The 23,671-nt window shown below is 40.5% G+C and overlaps 1 pseudogene; it reads right to left on the bottom strand.

Annotated features, from left to right (window-relative positions):
* Positions 1-22,587, bottom strand: part of LOC136330209 (DNA damage-induced apoptosis suppressor protein-like) — a 29,244-nt pseudogene extending 6,657 nt beyond the window's left edge.
* Positions 22,588-23,671: the final 1,084 nt, after the last annotated feature.

Here is a 23,671-nt window from a genome sequence, read left to right as displayed (position 1 = left end):
GGCATCGCTCTGCCGCTACCAGAGCCACTCTAGCGCCTGGGGCAGAGGCCAAGGAGCCATCCCCAGCGCCCAGGCCATCTTTGCTCCAATGGAGCCTTGGCTGCAGGAGGGTAAGAGACAGACAGAGAGGAAGGAGGGGGGGAGCGGGGGTAGAGAAGCAAATGGGCGCCTCTCCTATGTGCCGTGGCCGGAAATCGAACCCGGGTCCCCCGCACGCCAGGCCAATGCTCTACCGCTGAGCCAACCGGCCAGGGCCGGAAAAAGAATTCTTTAAATAATCTTACCTGTGCAAATCGGTTACTATAAGACCAAAGAAAGCATCTAAGCAGGGTCCAAAAACAGTCATGCCAAATAATTTGTTTGATTCTGCAACTTTTATGGAAAGTTTGTATTTGTAACTGGCATTTTCAGCTTCACCAGTAGAACCACATTTTGGCCAATGAGACCTGGAAAAGTGGAAGAAAAAAATATAGAAATGTTCAATAATTTTTTTTCCATATGATGAAAAACAAATCTGGGAAAGTAAAAATTAAAAATAATATTTTGTGTACAAATGTTTCCATAAAACTTACATCTTCTTAAACTATTTCAGATCAATCTTTTTTGAAGTTCTATGTTTATAACAGCTGCTTTACTGGTTTAAATTGAGTAGCACCAAACTGACAGAACAGGGAAGGAAAGGCTGTGTGTGGGGGCGGGGGATATGATGGAGGGAGCGAGATGTTCTTATGTTCTTGTCGGGTAGCTAAATCATTGCGCACAACATGAGGCACATCGTTAGTTAGTGTGGGTTTGGGTGAGGGTGCAAACTAAATAGAATGAAGTAAACACCACACCAACAGAAGACCTAAAAACTAATGTCTATCTTCTATTAAAAAAGTAAAGAGGCCTTGGCCTGGTTGCTCAATGGATAAAGCCTCTAGCCAGAGCACCAGAGGTTGTGGGTTTGACCCCTGGTCAGGGCACATATGAGAAGCACTGAGTGCACAACTACATAGAACAACTAAGTTGAACAAGTTGATGCTTCTCTCTTTCTCTCTCTCTCTCCCTCACTTCCTCTCCCTCTATAAAATCAATGGAAAAAAATTTAAAATAATGAATAATCTTGAAACAGTTAATAAGTATTGTATAGAGAGTAACCCAGTCATACTTTTCTCACCATTGTAACTTTACTTTCTTTAATTAATTGGAATATGCTAAGAATTTATCAGATTATAAAAATTTAGGTACAAAACATCTTATTTAACTTGTTTTGAAGGCAGTGTGTAATTACAGCTAATGTCTTTCTGGTCAAAAACTATGTATCAAGTGTAACTCTACTGTACTAAATGTAGTCTTGGGATAGTTACTAAATCTCTTATACCTTGATTTCTTCATCAGTAAAATTCAGGGTTTGAGGATAAAAGGGGACAAAGTAAAAGAAAAAATCTTTGCAGATCTTGCCAATTAATAAGTGTTAGTCTGCTTCTCTCTTATAATTATATTAAATTTTATAATAATTATTATCTACTGTTTCTCCTTTCTAGTTGTTTTGCAATAATGTCTTATAACTTACCTTCTTAGATTAGTAAACTGACTAAATACAACACCTTACGGTAATAATCAACCTTAGAACTTTGTTTTTCCTTTGTGATGCTCACAATCTAGCTCAGCAATACGTAACCGTTTTCATCTCCTGGCATCCATAAACTATTTACCAAAATTCTGCAGCACACCAAAAAGTATATATTTTTTTTGCTGATCTGACAAAAAATAAGTATAATTTTGATTCATTCACATGGAACTGCTATTGTGTGGTCTGTGGTCACTTTTTTTTTTTTTTACTTAAAAGGCTAAGGAAAAAGAGGTCAGTACCCTTGACTAAATAGTCAGGTATTAACATATTTTAAAAGTTCTTATGTCACACCGATTGAAAATTGCTGATCTAGCTTTAAAAAGAGTGGCAAAATGCAAATAGAAAAGAATTGAAAATCTGATTGCTGCCAGTTAGCCACTAGGGGGAGCCTAAACTCCAGAGCTACAAACGTGACTATTTTGAACAAAGGTTAACCCGTCATCTAAGAAGTTATTGATTCATCATTAGAGCTGTGATAATTACTATTATTATCTTTTGCTACACTGATGATGAATCAGTGCCAATGTATTTATATAATCTTACCTAAATATGCTGGAATTTGTGCTGTAGTTTGGCCATGAATATAGCGTCTTTAAAAGTTGTATATTAATAATGCATTCAAGTCTCATGTAAAATTTCTTACCAAGCCTTAGAAAAGTTAATAGGTATAAACATTTTATGGTTTATAAATGTTTGTGACATACCTTATTTCATTTTGATAGATAAACAAGGCCAGTTAGTTTCATTTACATATGGGGCAAATGGTGTGAATTCTTTTTTAAATGTTTATTTTATTGACTTTAGAGAGAGGAAGGGGGAGAGCAAGAGAGAGACAGAAACATCTTTTCCTGTATGTGCCCTAACCGGGAATCAAACCTGCAACCTCTGTGCTTTGGGACAACACTCTAACCAACCTAGTTATCAGGCCAGGGCAATTGAAGTGAATTTTTGTTTAAGGTGATAAAGTTAGTGAATTTCATGACCCAAATCCAAGGCCTTGGATTTCTAGTCAGGAGCTTTGTCTTGTGTAATGTCTTATAATAAATATGAGAACAATATGATTAATAATGAACTATCTTACAAATAGATAATCCATGATAGCCTAACAAAAACTAGGTTTACTAATATGAACACATATAAACACTAAATTATAGTTTCATGTAATATATGCATAATGAAGATACTTGTGTACTTGATTTTCTTCATTCCTGTGGGAATGGGTTGAAATCAATGACTGTTAAAATGGAGTAACATATATCAGAGCTTAAACTTTAATATGCACACAACCACCTGGGGATCTTATTAAAATGAAGATTCTGATGCAGTAAGTCTGGGTCAAGGCCCAAGATCCGGCATTTTTCACAAGCTCACAGGAGTTCCCCTGCAGCTGTGTGCCTGACCACGCTCTGGGAGCCAGGGTAGAGACAACACGTTCAAATTATAATCCCCTGATTAACTTCTACAAATACTCCTATTTCTAAAATGTCATTTGTTATGGAACAGCAGTTTTCAGACTTTATATGCTTAAAAATTATTGAGGAAACCAAAGAGCTTTATGTGAGTAATATGTATTTATATTGTAACTGATTATGAGAAATTAAGTAAAAGAGAAATTAAAATTAATAAATCTAAAAGTATTTATTAATTCATTAAAAATAACCCATTGCATGGTTGACAAAAAAGGCATAGCTTTATGAAAAATAACTGTATTAAAAAAGATGAGTGAGAAGAGTGGCAATGTCTTACATCTTGCAAATCTCTCTAATGTTTGGTGTAATAGACAGTTGAAGTCTCCTATCTCCTTTTCTGCTCACTGTTATTCTATCACATATCACATAGTCTCTCAAAAACTTCACTATGCACTTGTAAGAGATGAGAGTGAAAAGGAAAGTAACGTCTTAGGATTATAAAAATAGTTTGATCTCAAAAAGCCTCTGAAAAATCTGTCTAAAATAGTACCTGAAATTTGCTACCTTTCTTATTCCAGTTAAAACAGCAAATTTCATTTTTTTATTTTTTTGGAATATATATATTCCAAAACTGAACTGAAAGAAGTGATGATTTTTAGCGTCCGCGGAAACTCTTTGAAAATCTGATGAGAGCAACAGAGTCTCTCCCGGAAAAAATGCACACAGAACAGAACACTCAATGCTTTATATATTCCAGGCACTGGAAGACTCATATACAGCTATAGCCTATCCATAAATCCCAGGCTAAAATAGATGATTACATAATGTCCTTTCAAATGTATAGTCCCATATTAAATTGAATTTATATAATGTAATAAAAAAGATACTTTAATAAATGCATATTTAATGGATGTAACCCTAGAGTCCATCAATAGACAAGTGGATAAAAAGCTGTGATGCATATATATGGGGTGTGAAATAGTAGGTTTCCAGTTGTAATACAAATAAATAATATAATAATTAACAAATAATAGTACAAGAATAAACTTTTTTGTGTACTCACAACTAGAAACCTACTTTTGCCCACCCTGTATGGAATACCACTTGACCATAAAAAAGAATGAACTCTTACCATTTGTGACAGCATGAATGGACCTAGATGGCATTATACTAAGTGAAAGAAGATAGAGAAAGACAAATACCATGTGATTACACTTACACGTGGAATCTGAAGAACAATAGAAATGAACAAACAAAATAGATACAGTGAACAGACTGATGGTAGCCAGAGGGGAGAAGGATTGGGAGACTGGGTGAAAAAGGTGAAAGGATTAAGAAGCAAAGATTGGTAGGCCCTGGCTGGCTAGCTCAGCAGTAGAGTGTCAGCCCAGCATGTGGAAGTCTCGGGTTCAATTCCCGGCCAGGGCTCTCAGGAGAAGAGCCACCCTTCCCCCTCTCCTTTGTCTCTGTCTCTCTCTTCTCCTCCTGCAGCTAAGGCTCTATTGGCACAAAGTTGGCCCAGGCACTGAGGATGGCTTCATGGCCTCCACCTTAGGTGCTAGAATGGCTCCAGTGGCAATGGAGCAATACCCCAGGTGGGCAGAGCATCGCCCTATAGTGGGCATGCCAGGTGGATCCCGATCGGGCAAATGCAGGAGTCTGTCCCTCTGCCTCCTCACTTCTCACTTCAGAAACACACACACACACACACACACACACACACACACACACAAGTGATAGATACGTGAATTCAAACTGCCCTTTGATGTTCTGCTTATCTGTCAGACCTCACCCTTACTGAACTATCACCCTTGAGACAGAGAAATTCCAAAAAGCTGGCAAGCCGTCCCTAGGAGAAGCATTCTGGACATACCAGGATTTTTGATTCAACACCCACTTGCACGAGACTCTCCTTTTACCCTATAAATTAGTCCCCCACCTTTACTGGTGCCCTTCTTCCTGGAGAAGTGCCCTGGCAGGTCTTTCTCCTCTAATAAAGCCTGCACATCGGATGTTCAAGTGCTGTCTCATTCTTACATCTGGTGCCGAAACCCGGGACAGGGGACTAACTGCCTGGACGATCCCTCTTTGCTGTCCAAACGAAGCCTGAACAAACAATTGTAGGTTGACTGGCTGGCAGTCTAACCCTGTCCTGAACCCCTGCCAGGTCAGAAAGGTAAGGAGTTTCTCCCTTCCCCCTCCCCGGTCGGCTTCTTTTTTCCACAAAATTTTCTCTGGTCGGATGTTTTTTTCTGACATGCCTCACGTTTTGAGGAGTTTGACTTTCAGTCTCAGTGGACTGCACGGAAGACTAGGCACCTAGCCAAACCTCTCCACTCTCTTGGACTTCTCATCCTCGGAGCTTTCTGACAGGTGGTGACGATCTCTATCAGGGATAACTCCCTCACATGGAGATTCTCTCCTCTTGGGACAGTGACAAAAGGCGGGGACACCCCTTCTTGATCACCTGTCTCCACTATGGACTCTTCAGAGTCTATGCCTTCCGACCAGACCCCTCTAGGATGTCTCATAAAAAAAAATTAAAAAATAACAACAACAACAACAACAACAAAAAAACCTCACTAAGTTGGGCCTCTCTGATCTAAAGCCAAAAAAAACTCCATTTTCTTCTGTAACACGGCATGGCCCCAATACAAATCAGACGACTCCCATTGGCCTGAAAATGGGACATTCGATTACAATATTCTAAGAAATCTTGACAATCTTTGCTACCGGATGGCAAAGGCTTCTGAAATTCCTTACAAGTGGGCTTCCTTTTACTTTCACTCCTGTCCTTAATTTCTGTGCTGCTTGTTCTTCACGCAGGCTGTTTTTGGCCAAAGAAACCTTGCCTAAAAACTTCGCTCCTAATCTTTCCTTCTCCGTGGACTCCCAACTCTCTTCCCTTCCTGCCTGACCCCCGGGGCACCTCTCTCTCAGACCCCTCTTTGGTTTCTTTGCAAATCTCTTTTGCTTGAGTCTCTTCCCTCCAGAAAGCCCCCTCTCTTCACAGGATCCTGTTTCTCATTCACCTGCAAATACCAGTTTCTCTTTCTCCTCCCCTGCTGGCCAGGGGCCCCTCCCTTCTCCCACTGTGTTTTTGAATTCCTCCTCCCTCCTTAAAAGCTGTGGCTCCAGCCTGACCTGTGGTGGCACAGTGGATAAAGCGTCGACCTGGAATGCTGAGGTTGCCGGTTCGAAACCTGCACTTGTCTGGTCAAGGCACATATGGGAGTTTATGCTTCCTGCTCCACCCCCCTTTCTCTCTCTCTCTCTCTCTCTCTCTTTCTCTCTCTCTCGCCTCTCTAAAATGAAAAAAAAAAAAGCTGTGGCTCCAGCTGCAGTGCCTGTCTCTCTTCTTTGACCCCTCCCACCAGCTTCAACTACAGCTATACCCTCCTCCCCCTCCTCTTGCAGATTCTGACCCTCCTTCTTTCCATCCAGCTATTCACGCTGTCCATCCATCTGCTTTCTCTCTTCCTCCCCTCTATGCTGGCAACTCTCTACCATCTCAAAAAACTTAAAAAAACATAATTGCATATTAAGCTATGTGAGTAAGTAATACGTCTTGTCTCTTTGTCATAAAATATCTCTAGTATAATTTGAATTGAAAGAAGTACAGCATGCTCATTTAAATTCCTTAATTCATAATTTGTAGAATCTTTGTTTAATGTGTAACTGTGTCTGTTTCTAAGGCCTTAAACCAATAATTACCCACCTCTTAAATCAAGGTTTACTCATCCCCATGGACTCTCCCTGCAATACCGCCATCTTTTCTGTTCAAAAAACTTCAGGGGCTTATTGCCTTGTACAAGCCTTACATCTTATCAATGAGGTGATAGTTCCCCTCCATTTAATAGTCCCTAATCTCTACAGGTTCTAGACCTCAAAAATGCCTTCTTTACAATTCTTCTACACTCTGACTCTGACTTTCTGTTTACCTTTACGTGGACTGTCTTACCCTAGGGGATCAAAAACAGCCCACACCTGTTTGGGCAGGCACTAGCTCAGGATTTAGCAGCATGCAATCTCAAAACTAGTACTCTCTTACAATATGTAGATAACCTGCTCCTCTGTAGCCCCTCCCTGCCTGCCTCAAGGAGACACCCCACCACCCTTCTTAACTTCTTCGCTGTAAAGGGATATCATGTTTTTTCTGCTAAGGCTCTACTTTATTCTCAGTCCGTAGTCTATCTAGGCATTGCCTTAACCCCCACCACCTGAAGTCACACCCTAAATCTAACTCAGACCCTCCACAGTCTCCAACCACCTACCACTACAGATCAAATCCTTTCTCTCCTCTTTCTAATAGGCTTCTTTAAACAGTTAATTCTCAATTTTGCTCTCTTAGTCAAGCCCCTCAGTGAGATTTTCTGAGCATGGCTTTTAAGGTCTATAATGGCCAGGGAAGTAACAGAAAAGGCAAATAAGGCCCAAAAGAAGTAAAGAAATAACAGCTTTTGGCATATGCTCTTGTTGGGCAGATAAAATATATTATACTCACTTTGTTAAAGATGGCGCTGCCCACGTGGAGGCCCATTGCCCAGGTGATATTAATGTGTGTTGGGGGTGGGCTGTGGGCAGGCAGGATCCTTGTAGCCTGGGGCTTGGTTTTAGGACTAAGCCTTTCCCACCCTTTTTGATGTGGGGTGGTACAATCCTATCATGCCCCAGATAAGTGACTTTGTATTAGAGACTTCCCTATTTTGTATATTGGCTTAAAGGTTTTGATTTCTGCACTATAAAGTGAGGCAGAATGAGACCTTGCTCTCTTGGTTCCTGAAATTAGCATTAGAGAGTAGAGCAGAGAGGAGAGCAGAGAAAGGCCGTGTGGAGGAGGCCAGGAGAAGCAGCCAAGATGGCGGAGTGTTGAGTGAGAAGTCAGTTTGTGCAGAGTTTGTGCAGGGAGAAGGAAGGAGATGGGAAACCTTTGATTCTAGAAAACTCGGATAAGTCAATAGCTTTGTAAGCACTGAATGTGAGTGGGTTTTGGAGCCCAGTGTGTGTTTTTACTTGCCCGCCGGGTGCAAGCTAGGATTAAATATGATGGCCTGTCAGTTTTTGGCTCCTTCGTTTCTTTACCGACTGTCTGAATCCAGTGCAAACCTGCTTGGGCCCGGCTGCTGTGATAGTGGCCCTGGCTACTGGCTTTACAGCTCTTAAGGGCTCCAGTACCCTAAAGGGCTTCATAGGATTCCATCAGGGCCCTGCTCCAGAGTGGAAAGAAAGGTCATTGAACTGAAGCCTGTGAGGCTTCCCGGCCCCACCGGTTGACACACCTGTGTTGTGGAAAGAGGAACACAAGAATGTAAGCTACCCCCTTGCTCCATGGAGGGAGGGTTCAGTTTCTTCTAGCCCTGCTCCAGCTACCTATGACCTGACCTTGCCCAGCATGCTGGGCATTGCCACTGAAGGCCCAAGGACATTGTTCATGAGCCTAAGGTATTTCTTCCAAGTAGCAGATAAGCTAATCTCATTTCTTGTAAACACAAGAACCATCTACTATACCTTGCTTGAATATTTGAGTTTTATTTATCTCTCAAAAATCTCTACTGTAGGTATTGACAGTCTGAGTTTGTTACTTTATTTAATGTATAGCATCTCCTTTATTCCTCTTTTCTCAATGCCCCATGCCTATTGTAGGCTGGGACCTGCTGCTAATTCCAGCTAGAATCAGTGGTCACTAGGATTTAAACTCTAACTGCAAAGTGTAGAAATGTAACCACCCTTTCCCTAAGCACTTGCAGGATTTACAGGTGACTTAGAAAACTGTTCAAAGACCGTCCAAGAGGCGCTTCCAGCATTACATCACCCAAGGACTGACTTTCACGTGGACAGGTCCACAGACTGTGATCCTGACAGCTCCCACTGCTGCTCTGGGTGGCTCTTTCCTCCACCCTGACCATCTAAGAGCTCAGAAACAGAGAAACAAAACCAACTCCTTGTCCTTTTGTTCTCTATTTACCTCTCAGCCTGCCTCATCCAATCAGGGGCTTTCTACTTGTGTGGGACCAACACCTATGTGTCTCCCTACTAATTGGACAGAAACCTGTACCCTAATCTACCTCACCCCAAATATCAACCTAATTCCACCCCATGAACCTCTTCCAGTTCCTAGTAAACTACCTGTCAATCTAAGGACCAAATGAGCTGTACAGGTAATCCCTCTTCTTGTTGCTTTAGGAATCTCTACAAAAATAGGTCTAGGGGCAGGGGGACTGACCACTGCCCTATCTTATTCCTACTCTCTCTCTCTCTCTCTCTGAAGCCCAGCGAATTCGTAAACATGGAATCAGTGATTTTTCACAAACTGGGTGTCTTGACTATTGCCTTTCATTAGTCTTTCACTCTCCTATTCATTTTTCTAACTTTTGGACTCTAACTCTTATGTTTGTTCACTAGTTTCTTACAGAACCGCATGCAGACCTTTGCCAGTCAGAAAATTGGAAAAATCTACCTAACCCTACACACCTACCCTGAAACCTGTCCTCGTGAAACAAAAAAATCTGAACCCCTATACAGCTAGTGCTCAATTTTTTTTTACATATTCTTTTTTTTTTTTAATTTTTATTAATGTTAATGGGATGACATTAATAATTCAGGGTACATATATTCAAAGAAAACATGTCTAGGTTATCTTGTCATTAAATTATGTTGCATACCCCTTGCCCAGAGTCAGATTGTCCTCCGTCACCCTCTATCTAGTTTTCTCTGTGCCCCTCCTCCTCCCCCTAAATCTCTCCCTCCCTCCCTCCTGCATCCTCCCTCCCCCCACCCCTGGTAACCACCACACTCTTGTCCATGTCTCTTAGTCTTGTTTTTATGTTCCACCAATGTATGGAATCATGTAGTTCTTGTTTTTTTCTAATTTACTTATTTCACTCCGTATAATGTTATCAAGATCCCACCATTTTGCTATAAATGATCTACTGTCATCATTTCTTATGGCTGAGTAGTATTCCATAGTGTATATGTGCCACATCTTCTTTATCCAATCTTCTATTGAAGGGCTTTTTGGTTGTTTCCATGTCTTGGCCACTGTGAACAGTGCTGCTATGAACATGGGGCTACATGTGTCTTTACGTATCAATGATTCTGAGGTTTTGGGGTATATACCCAGTAGAGGGATTGCTGGGTCATAAGGTAGTTCTATTTTCAGTTTTTTGAGGAACCACCATACTTTCCTCCATAGTGGTTGTACTACTTTACATTCCCACCAACAGTGTATGAGGGTTCCTTTTTCTCCACAGCCTCTCCAACATTTGTTATTACCCGTCTTGTTGATAATAGCTAATCTAACAGGGGTGAGGTGGTATCTCATTGTAGTTTTGATTTGCATTTCTCTAATAACTAATGAAGCTGAGCATCTTTTCATATATCTGTTGGCCATTTGTATTTCTTCCTGGGAGAAGTGTCTGTTCATGTCCTCTTCCCATTTTTTTTATTGGATTGTTTGTTTGTTTGTTGTTGAGTTTTATGAGTTCTTTGTAAATTTTGGATATTAGGCCCTTATCTGAGCTGTCGTTTGAAAATATCAGTTCCCATTTAGTTGGCTGTCTGTTTATTTTGATATCAGTTTCTCTTGCTGAGTAAAAACTTTTAATTCTGATGTAGTCCCATTCATTTATCTTTGCCTTCACTTCTCTTGCCATTGGAGTCAAGTTCATAAAATGTTCTTTAAAACCCAGATCCATGAGTTTAGTACCTATGTCTTCTTCTATGGACTTTATTGTTTCAGATCTTATATTTAGGTCTTTGATCCATTTTGAATTAATTTTAGTACACGGGGACAGGCTGTAGTCGAGTTTCATTCTTTTGCATGTGGCTTTCCAGTTTTCCCAACACCATTTGTTAAAGAGGCTTTCTTTTCTCCATTTTGTGTTGTTGGCCCCTTTATCAAAGATTATTTGACCATATATATGTGGTTTTATTTCTGGGCTTTCTATTCTGTTCCATTGGTCTGAGTGTCTATTTTTCTGCCAATACCATGCAGTTTTGATTATTGTGGCCCTATAATATAGTTTAAAGTCAGGTATTGTAATGCCCCCAGCTTCATTCTTTTTCCTTAGGATTGCTTTGGCTATTCAGGGTTTTTTATAGTTCCATATAAATCTGATTTTTTGTTCCATTTCTTTAAAAAATGTCATAGGAATTTTGATGGGAATTGCATTAAATTTATATATTACTTTGGGTAATATGGCCATTTTAATTATATTTATTCTTCCTATCCAAGAACAAGGAATATTTTTCCATCTCATTGTGTCTTTTTCTATTTCTCTTAGCAATGCCTTTTAGTTTTCTTTATATAGGTCCTTTACATTCTTTGTTATGTTTATTCCTAGGTATTTTATTTTTTTTGTTGCAATCGTGAAGGGGATTATTTTTTTGAGTTCATTTTCTAATATTTTATTGTTGGCATATAGAAAGGCTATGGACTTCTGTATGTTAATTTTGTATCCTGCGACCTTTCTGTATTGGTTTATTGTTTCTAGTAATCTTTTTGTGGAGTCCTTTGGGTTTTCGATGTATAGGATCATATCATCAGCAAAAAGTGATACCTTTACTTCTTCTTTTCCGATATGGATGCCTTTTATTTCTTTGTCTTGTCTGATTGCTCTGGCCAGAACTTCTAGCACCACGTTAAATAAGAGTGGAGAGAGTGGACACCCCTGTCGTGTTCCTGATTTAAGGTGGAAAGTCCTCAGTTTTATGCCGTTTAATATGATGTTGGCTGATGGTTTATCATATATGGCCTTTATCATGTTGAGATATTTTCCTTCTATACCCATTTTGTTGAGAGTCTTAAACATAAAATTGTGTTGTATTTTATCGAAAGCCTTTTCTGCATCTATTGATAAGATCATGTGGTTTTTGTTCTTTGTTTTGTTGATATGGTGTATTACGTTAACTGTTTTACGTATGTTGAACCATCCTTGAGATTCTGGGATGAATCCCACTTGATCATGATGTATTATTTTTTTAATATGTCATTGTATTCGATTTGCCAGTATTTTGTTTAGTATTTTAGTATCTGTATTCATTAGAGATATTGGTCTGTAGTTTTCTTTTTTTGTGCCTTCCTTGCCAGGTTTTGGTATGAGGGTTATGTTGGCCTCATAAAATGTGTTTGGAAGTATTGCTTCTTCTTCAATTTTTTGGAAGACTTTGAGTAGAATAGGAACCAAGTCTTCTTTGAATGTTTGATAGAATTCACTAGTATAACCATCTGGACCTGGACTTTTATTTTTGGGGAGGTTTTTAATAGTTTTTTCTATTTCCTCCCTGCTGATTGGTCTGTTTAGGCTTTCTGCTTCTTCATGACTCAGTTTAGGAATGTTGTATTGTTCTAGGAATTTATCCATTTCTTCTAGATTGTTGTATTTGGAGGCATATAGTTTTTCATAGTATTCTACAATAATTCTTTGTATATCTATGATGTCTGTGGTGATCTCTCCTCTTTCATTTTGGATTTTATTTATTTGAGTCCTGTGTCTTTTTTTCTTGGTGAGTCTTGCCAAGGGTTTGTCGATTTTGTTGATCTTTTCAAACAACCAGCTCCTTGTTTTATTGATTTTTTCTATAGCTTTTCTGTTCTCTATTTCGTTTATTTCTGCTCTGATTTTTATTATCTCCTTTCTTCGGCTGGTTTTGGGTTGTCTTTGTTCTTCTTTTTCTAGTTCCTTAAGGTGTGAAGTTAAGTGGTTTACTTCGGCTCTCTCTTGTTTGTTCATATAGGCCTGAAGTGATATGAACTTTCCTCTTATTACTGCTTTTGCTGCATCCCAGAGATTCTGATATGTTGTATTTTCATTTTCATTTGTCTGTATATATCTTTTGATCTCTGCGCTTATTTCTTCTTTGACCCATTCATTTTTTAGAAGTATGTTGTTTAGTTTCCACAATTTTTTGGGTTTTTTTCCCTCTTTTTTACAGTTGAATTCTAGTTTCAAGGCTTATGATCAGAGAATATGCTTGGCACAATTTCAATTTTTTTAAATTTGCTGATACTGTCTTTGTGGCCCAACATATGGTCAATTCTTGAGAATGTTCCATGTACACTAGAGAAAAATGTATACTCTGTTGCTTTGGGATGAAGTGTCCTGTAGATATCTATCATATCCAGTTGTTCTAGTATTTCATTTAAGGCCACTATATCTTTATTGATTCTCTGTTTGGATGACCGATCTAGAGCCTTCAGCGGTGTATTGAGGTCTCCAAGTATGATTGTATTTTTGTCAGTTTTTGTTTTAAGGTCAAGAAGTAGCTGTCTTATATATTTTGGTGCTCCTTGGTTTGGTGCATATATATTAAGGATTGTTATGTCTTCTTGATTCAACTTCCCCTTAATCATTATGAAATGACCATTTTTGTCTCTGAGTACTTTTTCTGTCTTGTAGTCAGCATTATTAGATATGAGTATTGCTACACGTGCTTTTTTTTGGGTGTTGTTTGCTTGGAGTATTGTTTTCCAGCCTTTCACTTTGAATTTGTTTTTATCCTTGTTGCTTAGATGTGTTTCTTGTAGGCAGCATATAGTTGGATTTTCTTTTTTAATCCATTCTGCTACTCTGTGTCTTTTTATTGGTAAGTTTAATCCATTTACATTTAGTGTCATTATTGACACTTGTGGGTTCCCTATTGCCATTTTATAAATTGCTTTCTGTTAGTTTTGTATCTTGTTTGATTCTTCTCTTTTGTTTTTCTATTGTTTGTTTTTGTTTGTTTGTATTCCATACTTCTTTCCTCTGTTGCTACCTTTTTTAAGTCAAGTGTTTTTGTGGTGGTTTTTTCAAGGGTGGTTACCATTAAGTAATGAAAAGGGTACCTACCATATTCATTGTAGTACCCTTTCTTGTGAGTATTTCTGCGCTTCATCGTCCTTTGCTACTGTTAATCTTCATCCTTTCTCCCCTTTTTTTTTTCTTTTGTTGTCACAGTTTAAGTTTGGTTTTATTGTTTTCTTGGTGGAGCTGTTACTTGTGGTTATGTTTTCTTTTGTTCTTTGAATCTGGTTGGAAAACCCCCTTTAGTATTTCCTGGAGTGGGGGCTTTCTGATGATAAATTCTCTCATCTTTTCTGTATTTGTGAATATTTTTATATCTCCTTCATACTTGAAGGATAGCTTTGATGGGTATAGTATTCTTGGCTGAAAGTTCCTCTCTTTCAGGGCTTTAAATATTGGGGTCCACTCTCTTCTAGCTTGTAGAGTTTCTGCTGAGAAATCTGATGATAATCTAATAGGCCTTCCTTTATATGTTATATTCTTCTTTTCCCTGGCTGCCTTGAGAATTTTTTCTTTGTCATTGGTTTGTGTCATCTTCATTATGATGTGCCTTGGAGTGGGTTTGTTGTGGTTAAGAAAACTCGGTGTTCTGTTTGCTTCTTGAATTTGAGGCTTTAATTCTTTCCACAGGCTTGGGAAGTTCTCATCTATTATTTGTTTGAGTATATTCTCCATTCCACTTTCTTTCTCTTCTCCCTCTGATATACCTATTATTCTTATGTTATTCTTTCTGATGGAGTCAGACAATTCCTGTAGGGCTTTCTCGTTTTTTATTATTTTTGAGTCTCTTTCTTCTTCTCTCTGTTGTGCCTCAAGTTGCTTGTCTTCTATTTCACTGATCCTGTCTTCTATCTGGGCTGTCCTATTAGCTAAGCTTGTTACCTCATTTTTCAGCTCTTGAATTGAGTTTTTCATTTCTGTTTGATTTGTTTTTATAGTTTCAATTTCCTTGGTAATATATTCTTTGTGATCATTGAGTTGTTTTCTGATTTCCCTAAATTGCCTTTCTGTGTTTTCTTGTATATCTCTGAGTATTTTTAAGATTTCTATTTTAAATTCTCTGTAATTTGGCTCCAAGGCTTCCAATATGTTAAATCTTTTCTCCATAGATTTTTCCACATCTATTTGTGTTACCTCTCTGTCTTTTGTATTCATAATGTTCGATTTCCTTTTTCTTATTGGCATCTGAAGGTGGTCTTGATGATAGTGTTAATTAGAATTAATAAAAAATAAAAAGGAAAAGAAAAAAAAAGAAAAAAGGAAAACACTCCACACAAAAAAAGTAATAATTTATTATTTCCCCCTTTTTTCTTTCTTCTCTTCCCCTCCTCTCACCTCCTTAGGGAAATATCGTGATGACCTGTGAATTATATTATGCTAAATGGAACAAAAACTGCCTATAATGGAGGGCCTGATTTGGGGTGAAGAGTTCAAGGGGCAAAAAAGGGAGTAGGGACCTCCTAAATACAAAAAAAAAAAGGGAGAAAATCTTAGACAAGCATAAAATGATTTGCTTGTAAGTGATGGTTGACTAAGAGATATAATGAGAGGGATGAGAGGGAAACAGAAAAAAGGAGAGAAAAAACAATAATTAAAGAAGAAAAAAATAAAAATAAAAATAATAAGAAAAAATCTGTTGTATTAAGTGGAGCGAAGACTAAATACAATGGAGACTTTGGGTTGGGAGGAATGCTAGTGAGTTAAAAAGCAATGTAAAAAGTGCCCAAAATGCCACAAAAACAAACAAATAAAGGAAAACCAAGAACAAAAGCAGAAGAAGAAAAAAAAGAACAACAAAAAAAAAACCCCCACAAAAACTTGAGTCCCAAATTAAATAATTTGTTCGTGATTGAGGCTTAAATGGCAGGAAAAGTAAAAGGAGAAAAGAAGAAATGAATAGAAAGGAAAAAATAAGAGTAAGAGAGAAACGAAGGAAGAAAAAAAGGAAAGGAAAAAAAAAACAAAAGGGGAGAGAGTGAGAGTTAAGGGTTTTGGAGTGTAACCCTAAAGGAGAGTTAGGATGAAGAAAAGAAATAAAATGTAACACTCATGGGTAGTGTAGTTCAAGAAAAGGGTAGCATAAGATGGGCAGAGAGTAAAAGGACTGAGGTGGAAGAAATAGAAATAATAATAAAGGCAATAAGATAGAAGAAAGAAACAACAACAACAAAGAATTAGTGGAACAAGTTATAAAGTCTGTGGATTTTCTTGATTTTGAGAGGTTAACTTCTTCCTTTTTTCTTTTCTCTCCCTCTTCCTGGTCGGTGACTCTGTACCCCAGGTTCTGCCCCTGTGTCACTCTTAGGTAGGAATTTGCAGTTGATGGGATTCTATGGCAATGTCATATAATTGGCTTTAGTCTTGCTGGTAGTCAAGGCTTGTTGGCGTTTGCAGAGTCCAACAATGAGAGAGTTTGCTTTCCTGGAGTCTCTTTCCTAGTCTCCCCTTCCTGAATTAGCAGCCTGGTGATCCAGCTATGAGGCTGCCACTGCTTCTGTCTGGGGAGTAAGAGGCTCAAAGAGCTGGGAAATCCCCACTCTATCCTCACTCAGCACAAGGCTCTGGGTAAGGATCTGGCAGTCAGAGCCTCCAGCGTAATCAGGTGGGGCTGGGAGTCAATTGTTGTCAAGGTGACTGTTCAGCGCCTATCATTCAGTTGGACCACTCAACCCAGGCTTTCCACACTTGGTAGCCTGTTTTGGCACAGGTGTACTCCCTCCTCGGCAACAGTCCTTTTGCTTTCAGTGTGTGTGTGGAACTCCGGAATGCTCCGAGGATAAATTTTTCTGTTTCTAGTTGATAAATTTGTTGAGATTTTGGGGAGATCTGTCGGACGCGCTGCTCACGGTGCCATTTCTGTGACGTCACTCCTAGTGCTCAATTTATGACCATGATTAGTTTTGACAGACTGGTCATAAGTTGAGTAGGCTATATGTACAGTACTGTGAAATGATGTTGTAAAAATCTTTATGTCATATTTTATCATAATTTTCTTGTATTATTGTTATATATCATAATTTTCTTTGTTCATTTTATGTCATTTGTATCATCTCTACACCACTTTGTTTCTTATTTTTACATTTTTCAGGTTTCAGTAAAACACTGCATTACCAGTACAACTGGTTTAATATTTGCAAAGACAATTTCCTCTTGGTAGACATCCTGGGAGGGGTTTGATGAAAAATATCCAAGACACAAAACACAAATTGCTGTCCTGAGTCTGGGATAACAGTTAAAATGGTGCACACATAGATGGTAGTGCTGCCGGAAGCTGGTTCACACTGTCATATGCCCAGCTGGGCAATGCTTGCACTGCCAGATATGGAGCAGTCATGGCTAGCGATTGTGGTTGTAAAGTCGAATGGTCGTAAGTTGCATAGGTTGTAAGTTGATCAATATTTGTATCAGCAAACTTCCTAAATACTATCTTTCAACCCCTACAGGTCCCCTAACCCTAAAGCTCTCCCGTATCCCTGGAGAACTAGGAAAATGAATAGCATCCACCTCTTAATACTTCTCAGTCTTTTTACCCTTCACATAGTAAGGGGACAAGATTGTTGGGTTTTCTTGGCTGAAGAAGAGCCTACAAACAGACATGAAACATTTATTTTAGCTCAAGCTAACTGCTCTCTCCAGGGCTGCCAGGAAAGAATACCTCTAACTTTACCATGGAAGAACTTTCATCCCCACTATACAACCCTCCTTAGCTCTGCATTACTGATCTCCAAATATTTGCCTCCTTCTTTATCAAGTTCCTACAGGCCTGGATGAGAGAAATCTCTAGGATTACCTACAATCAAATGCTCCTACACTCCTATTCCCCAGTACCCCAAGGAGAACTTCATGAGGGAAATATCAAATAGGTAGGGATGACAGCAGGAAGAAGCCGCCCCTCAGCCCGAGAAGTTCCCTCCTGAATGTTCTCCAAACCCCCTTCCTTTTAAACCACACATACTCAGTCCTTCTAAAAACTTATACCAACAGGTTCCCTGTCTCTAAAAATCTCTACATGTCCTCCTATCCAAGAGGAACCAGACCAGCACGTCTCATGAGGCTCATCCAGGAGACCATGTGTCACCATGTCACCCTGTTCAATTGACACTCACAACAAGCAACTAACAATTATTACCTCGCAAGATTTTTTTTACTTCCTCACTCAGGTTTTCAAAGACATCTCCTGGTTCAGACCTCACAGCATGGAAATTGATGACCTCCTTAGCTGGATGAGGGACTGGGCTTGGCAAGGTTCTCTTCTTGAGTTCTCTCCAGAAGAAGCAATAATTTTCCAATTTTTTCTCCTTTCTCTTCATCACCCCTCACCATATATTATAAAATTAATAGCTGCCTTTCTTTTATATGTAACCACAGAGTTTAGAAATAATAGATACGTGAATTCCAAACTGCCCTCTTGATGTTCTACTTATCTGTCAGACCTCACCCTTACTGGACTATCACCCCTGAGACAAAGGAATTCCAAGAAGCTGGCAAGCTGTCCCTAGGAGAAGCATTCCGGACATACCAGGACTTTTGATTCAACACCCACTTGCTCAAGACTCTCCTTTTACCCTATAAATTAGTTCCCCAGCTTGTACTGGTGCGTTTTTCCCAGAGAAGTGCCTGGCAGGTCTTTCTCCTCTAATAAAGCCTGCACATCAGATGTTGGAGTGCCATCTCATTCTCACAAGAAGAAGCAAAGATTGGTAGTTACAAATAGTCACAGGGCTGTAAAGTGCAGCACAGGGCACATAGTCAATGGTACTGTAACAACTGTGCAGTGCTGGATGGGCACGGAAGTATCAGGGACGCTTTATGAAGTACAGTGTGTCCATAAAGTCATGGTGCACTTTTGAATGGTCACAGGAAAGCAATAAAAGATGATAGAAATGTGAAATCTGCACCAAATATTCAATAAAAGGAATACTCTCCCAGTTTCATATTTATTCAGTGCAGTTTGATGTGGGCTCATGCACAGATTTTTTAGGGTTCCTTAGGTAGCTATCCTGTATAGCCTCTACAGACTCTTCACTGATTGATGGCCTACCAGAACAGGGTTTCTCCACCAAACTGCCGGTTTCCTTCAGCTGCTTATCCCACCGAGTAATGTTATTCCTATGTGGTGGTGCTTCGTTATAAACACGCCGACATTCACGTTGCACTTTGGTCATGGATTTGAATTTAGCGAGCCACAGAACACACTGAACTTTCCTCTGTACCGTCCACATCTCAACTGGCATGGCCGTGGGCTGCTACGCTGTACATACGGTGTTACGTCATCATCTGCGCATGTGCACATGCTGCCACATCATCCTACAGCAACTGGGAGGGTTTTCTTTTTATTTGGTGCAGATTTCACATTTTTATCGTCTTTTGTTGCTTTCCTGTGACTGGTCAAAAGTGTACCATGACTTTACGGACACAATATATAAGATTATCTAACCACTGTGCTGTACACCTGAAACTTTGAAACAAATACAAAATAATACTGAGTATAAACTGTAATTAAAAATAAAATTTAAGAAATCTTTAAGGCTTTACATGTCACCTCCCCCCAAAAGGAGAAAACTATGATCAATGTGTGTGTGTATGAGGTTCAATTTGGCTTAAGTAAATGAGACAAACTTTTTGAGTGATCAGAAAGGGGGGGAAGGGATAGGACAGAAGAAAGATAGGTAGTCTCTGAGCTCTGCTTCACATTCTAAGACAGGAAAAAAAGTTCTTAGTATCAGAGACAGATTTCTACACTAAGGAAACTATGTCCCATTAAGTAACCTAGTAGAACAAGTTCTGTTTGGGCTGCGTAGATAGCTTCTCTGGATAAATAAGTCCACTCCCTTACTCATAATTTTTGGAAGAGTACACACATAAAAATTAAGTAAATTTGGTCCTTCATATGAAAAAAAATTACCATGTTCACATATATTGATATAAGTATATACACAGTTATGAATAATCAAAAACTTTCTATATTATGTTTTTTGTATTTGCATGTCTGTGTGTCTACATCTTTATATACATCATGAAAACTTTTCATATGAAGTCTTTGAACACTAACACAGGGATGAGAATGGAGCTCTCTCCATCCACTCTTCCTTCCCTACCCCCTCTTCCTCTAGGACAGTGATTCTCAAAGTGTGCACCAGGGTGCACTGGTGTGCCCTAGAAGATTTCCAGGTGCACCCTATGGTATTCCAGAGAAATATGTGCCTTTTGGGGACAAAAAACCAACAGGGTTTTTGGAGTTTAGATTTTGGGGGACAAAGGTGTGGCTGTAAGCTGACAGTCTGCCCAACCTCCCACCTTACTTGCCTGATTAGGTTGCAAAACACTGTTAAACTGTGGTGTTGGATTATTTACACTACCCTCCATGTTCCTGGGAAAGACTGGAGGCAAGTTTCTTCTATCCTTTGTTTGGTGTAAAAAATTTAACCAAAATCATGGTGAATTCTATAAAGGAAATGAACATAATACCATGAGAAGTTTAACAGAAGGACTGATCTATAGTCCCAGCTTGGGAGGATGAGAGACATAGAGAAAGATAGAAAAATGTCACTTAAAAAAAATATTTTCTCTCAGAGTGGTCATATTAAAGGTAATTTTTATTTCTCTTATATATTTAAAATGTTTCCTAAATGAATTTTATTATTAGAGAAGTAAAATATATATAGTAAAAATACTAGGTAAATAAATTAGCAATAACATACAAAAAACCCCTTGGGTCCCCCCAACCTCTCACACATACAAGTGGAGACAAAGAGGCTAAGATGGGAGACGGGATGCAGGAGTGGAAACCTTAGGGTAGGTTGATGGGGACTAATTAGGGCCTCAGTAGCTATTGTTCTGAAGACCCAGAGATGGCCCAGTCAATGCTCAAGAAGGAAGACTCTGGTAGACTTTTATTTACGTGGGGTCTAGGTGGACACACCAAAGTATTTTAAATTTAACAGAGAATAGTATGAAACGCTTGCTGTTTCTCTTTCTAGTGAAGACATATGGGAAACTAAACAATAGTAAAAATTCAGTAATTTACTATGGAAAATTATCATCACAGAAAAGGGACACAGTTTAGTCCCATATTTTCTTTTGGATATGTAATGCTGATGGTTGAGACCAGGCAGGTTCACATTGAATTCAGGCAGTTGGTAGACAAACTGCACAGCCAGAAAGCATCAGGCCATACTTGTTTATTGGAGGCTCACAGAGAAAGGTGAGTGAATAAACAAAGGAAAACCATGTTTGCAGTGCATGGCAAGGGATCAGGAAAGCTGCCCCTCACAGTGGCGGGAGAGAGATCTGGGAAAATTGCCACTGATTGAAACACTCAAAGCTTTTCATAGAAGAGTACACATGTGGCTTTCTGCCATGGGCTTATGCACTAATCACGCAAAATGCTTGCAGCTGGGAAACCAGCAAGCAAGCCTAACACAGCTGTTTCCCCCACATTCCACCACTTTAAGGTTGCTCACCTCACAATCTATGCAACAGGTATCTCTCACAATGGTCCCTGTGCAAGGAGTGAGGTACATTATATAAACAGAAACAGTACAAACTACAGCAAAAAGAGTTACAAAACCACAAGCTATGGGGGAAATGAGAGAATTTTAAGTGGCGCCAAGAGAGGCAAATCATTCCCTTCTGGCAGAATTCAGGCCAGCATTTTGTCCGCAGGCATCATCACAGCACCTGATACCAGAGGCCGCCCCGAATGGGCACACCAAACCCTATCGGCCTGCACACCAGGACCTGCTGGTTCAATGTATAACAAAACGGGAGAACTCATTATGGGACATAAGGAGATTATAAAGGTGCCCTTCATGATGCTGTCTCCCAGAGCACTCAGGGGATAATAGCCTTCTGTCTTGGGCAGCCAGGTGCTGGTTGCCCAGGGAGTTAAGTGGAGGTCCACCTCTATCGCCCCTACCACACGGTGCCAACAAGGCCACCCAGCATAGGTGGGGGACTGTACAGTCCAGGGCCATGTCCACTGAAGCCATGGGCCTTTAAGGAGGGCTGTTGGGGCAGGCAGGAGCGTGTTGCCCTGCTGTCCAAAGCCTGGCTTGAGGAAAGTGTCCTTGGTGCATCTCTGCAACTGAATGGGAGCAGCTGTTTGGTGCAGGAGGGCCTCCACCAGAGCTGCACCCCCCTACAAGGTCTTATTTAAAACCTGGACTACCACCCACAAGCGGCATGTCCATCCAGCAAGGGAGCTGGTGCCCCACCCCCGCTGTTGTCACAGTCCCTGCTTTAAGAGTCGATTATACCACTCAATGATATCAGCAGCCTGTGGGTGGTAGGGGACATGGTACTTCCAGTCCACCCCCAGGTCTTGAGCTCATTGTTTTACCATAGAACCTGTGAAATGGGTACTATTGTCACTTTCAAGGACCAGCAGCTGCTTGTACGCAGCACTCGGGCAGTTCAGAGGCTGTATGACTGCCTTCTGGTCTGGGATATGGGTGGGGTAAACAGCATGCAGACCGGTGGCAGTATCTACACAAGTGACTACATCCTGGTACCAGTCCGACTTTGGTAAGGGTCCAATGATGTCTATCTGCAACCATGTTAGTGGAACACGATCTCTCTGGATCTGTCCAGGTGATGCCAGTTGTCTCCGAGGGTGCTTCTTAGAACACACTGCACATTGATTGCAAGCTGCAAGGATCTCCATAGGATGCAGGCAAGTTCCATGCCTTAACTGTAGCCCACATAGTTTTCTGACCCGTACAGAGCAGATGCCAGTGGAGTCACTGTGCCATGTCACCTGCAGGCAGTCTCCAAACATCACACCCTTGTGAAGGTGTCCACCTCATCATTCCCAGGATGGGTTAGAGGGGCGTGCCCTGTGATATGATATACTGTCACCTGCTTCTGGTGTCCTATTTCCCATAAGTCCTGCCACATGACCTGACCCCATAGCAGACGGTACATTACCACCCACTGGTTAATGTGCCAAATAGCAATTCAAAGGGTCAGTCCATGATAGACAGCCCAGTTGTCAGTGCAAATCACTAGAGGTGAAGGATCATTATAGGGAACTAACCATGTGGCTCCTAATTCCTTCATTGGCTGCTCTGGCCTGTACATGTGTACATTGAAATAGTCTCAGTGGCCGGATGGAAGGCTATAGCCGTCCACTAGGCAGGTTGGCCCCTGCTGGAACCATCAGTATACCAGGCATCCTCAGGGATGGGTGTCTGCCCCTCCCCGTAGAGACTGACTTTATGTTCTGCCTCCTGAGCCCCAGCTGCACCTGACTCTAGGGGCGCAGAGGTGACTGGACCCAAGACTTCCTGCAGTTATGCCCTCAACAGGCTGGTGCTAAAAGCACAGTGTTTTTGCATGCACTCCACTTGGGTAGGGTCCAGGTTTGGTCCATACCACTATGTGGTTTGGTTGCACAATCTCTCACCCATCCTGCAATAGGGTATGTGGTCTTGACTGTAACTGGAGTTGTGGTCATAATACTCTCAGTGGCCAGGAGGGCAGCATACACAGATGCCAACTGCTTCTCCACTAACGAGTAACAGACTTCAGTGTCTTTCCATAATTGGGATGAAAACCCAATAGGTTGCCGTAAGCACTCTGTCTGTCGCCACAAGCCCCATCCAAACCCCTCCGAGGTTACATGAACATCCAGCTCACAGGGCCTGGCAGGATCAAACATACTCAAGACTTGTGCCACCTTAACAGCTCTCTCTTTTTTTTCTGAAGCTGGAAATGGGGAGGCAGTCAGACAGACTCCCGCATGCGCCCAACCGGGATCCACCAGGCACACCCAATAGGGGGCGATGCTCTGCCCATCCAGGGCATCGCTCTGTTGTGACCAGAGCCAGTCTAGCACCTGAGGCAGAGGTTATGGAGCCATC

This window comes from Saccopteryx bilineata, chromosome 3 (genome assembly GCF_036850765.1).
Source record: "Saccopteryx bilineata isolate mSacBil1 chromosome 3, mSacBil1_pri_phased_curated, whole genome shotgun sequence".
NCBI classification, from domain to species: domain Eukaryota; kingdom Metazoa; phylum Chordata; class Mammalia; order Chiroptera; family Emballonuridae; genus Saccopteryx; species Saccopteryx bilineata.
Note: the sequence above shows the minus strand (reverse complement) of the source record. Positions and strands in the feature narration are given on the sequence as shown.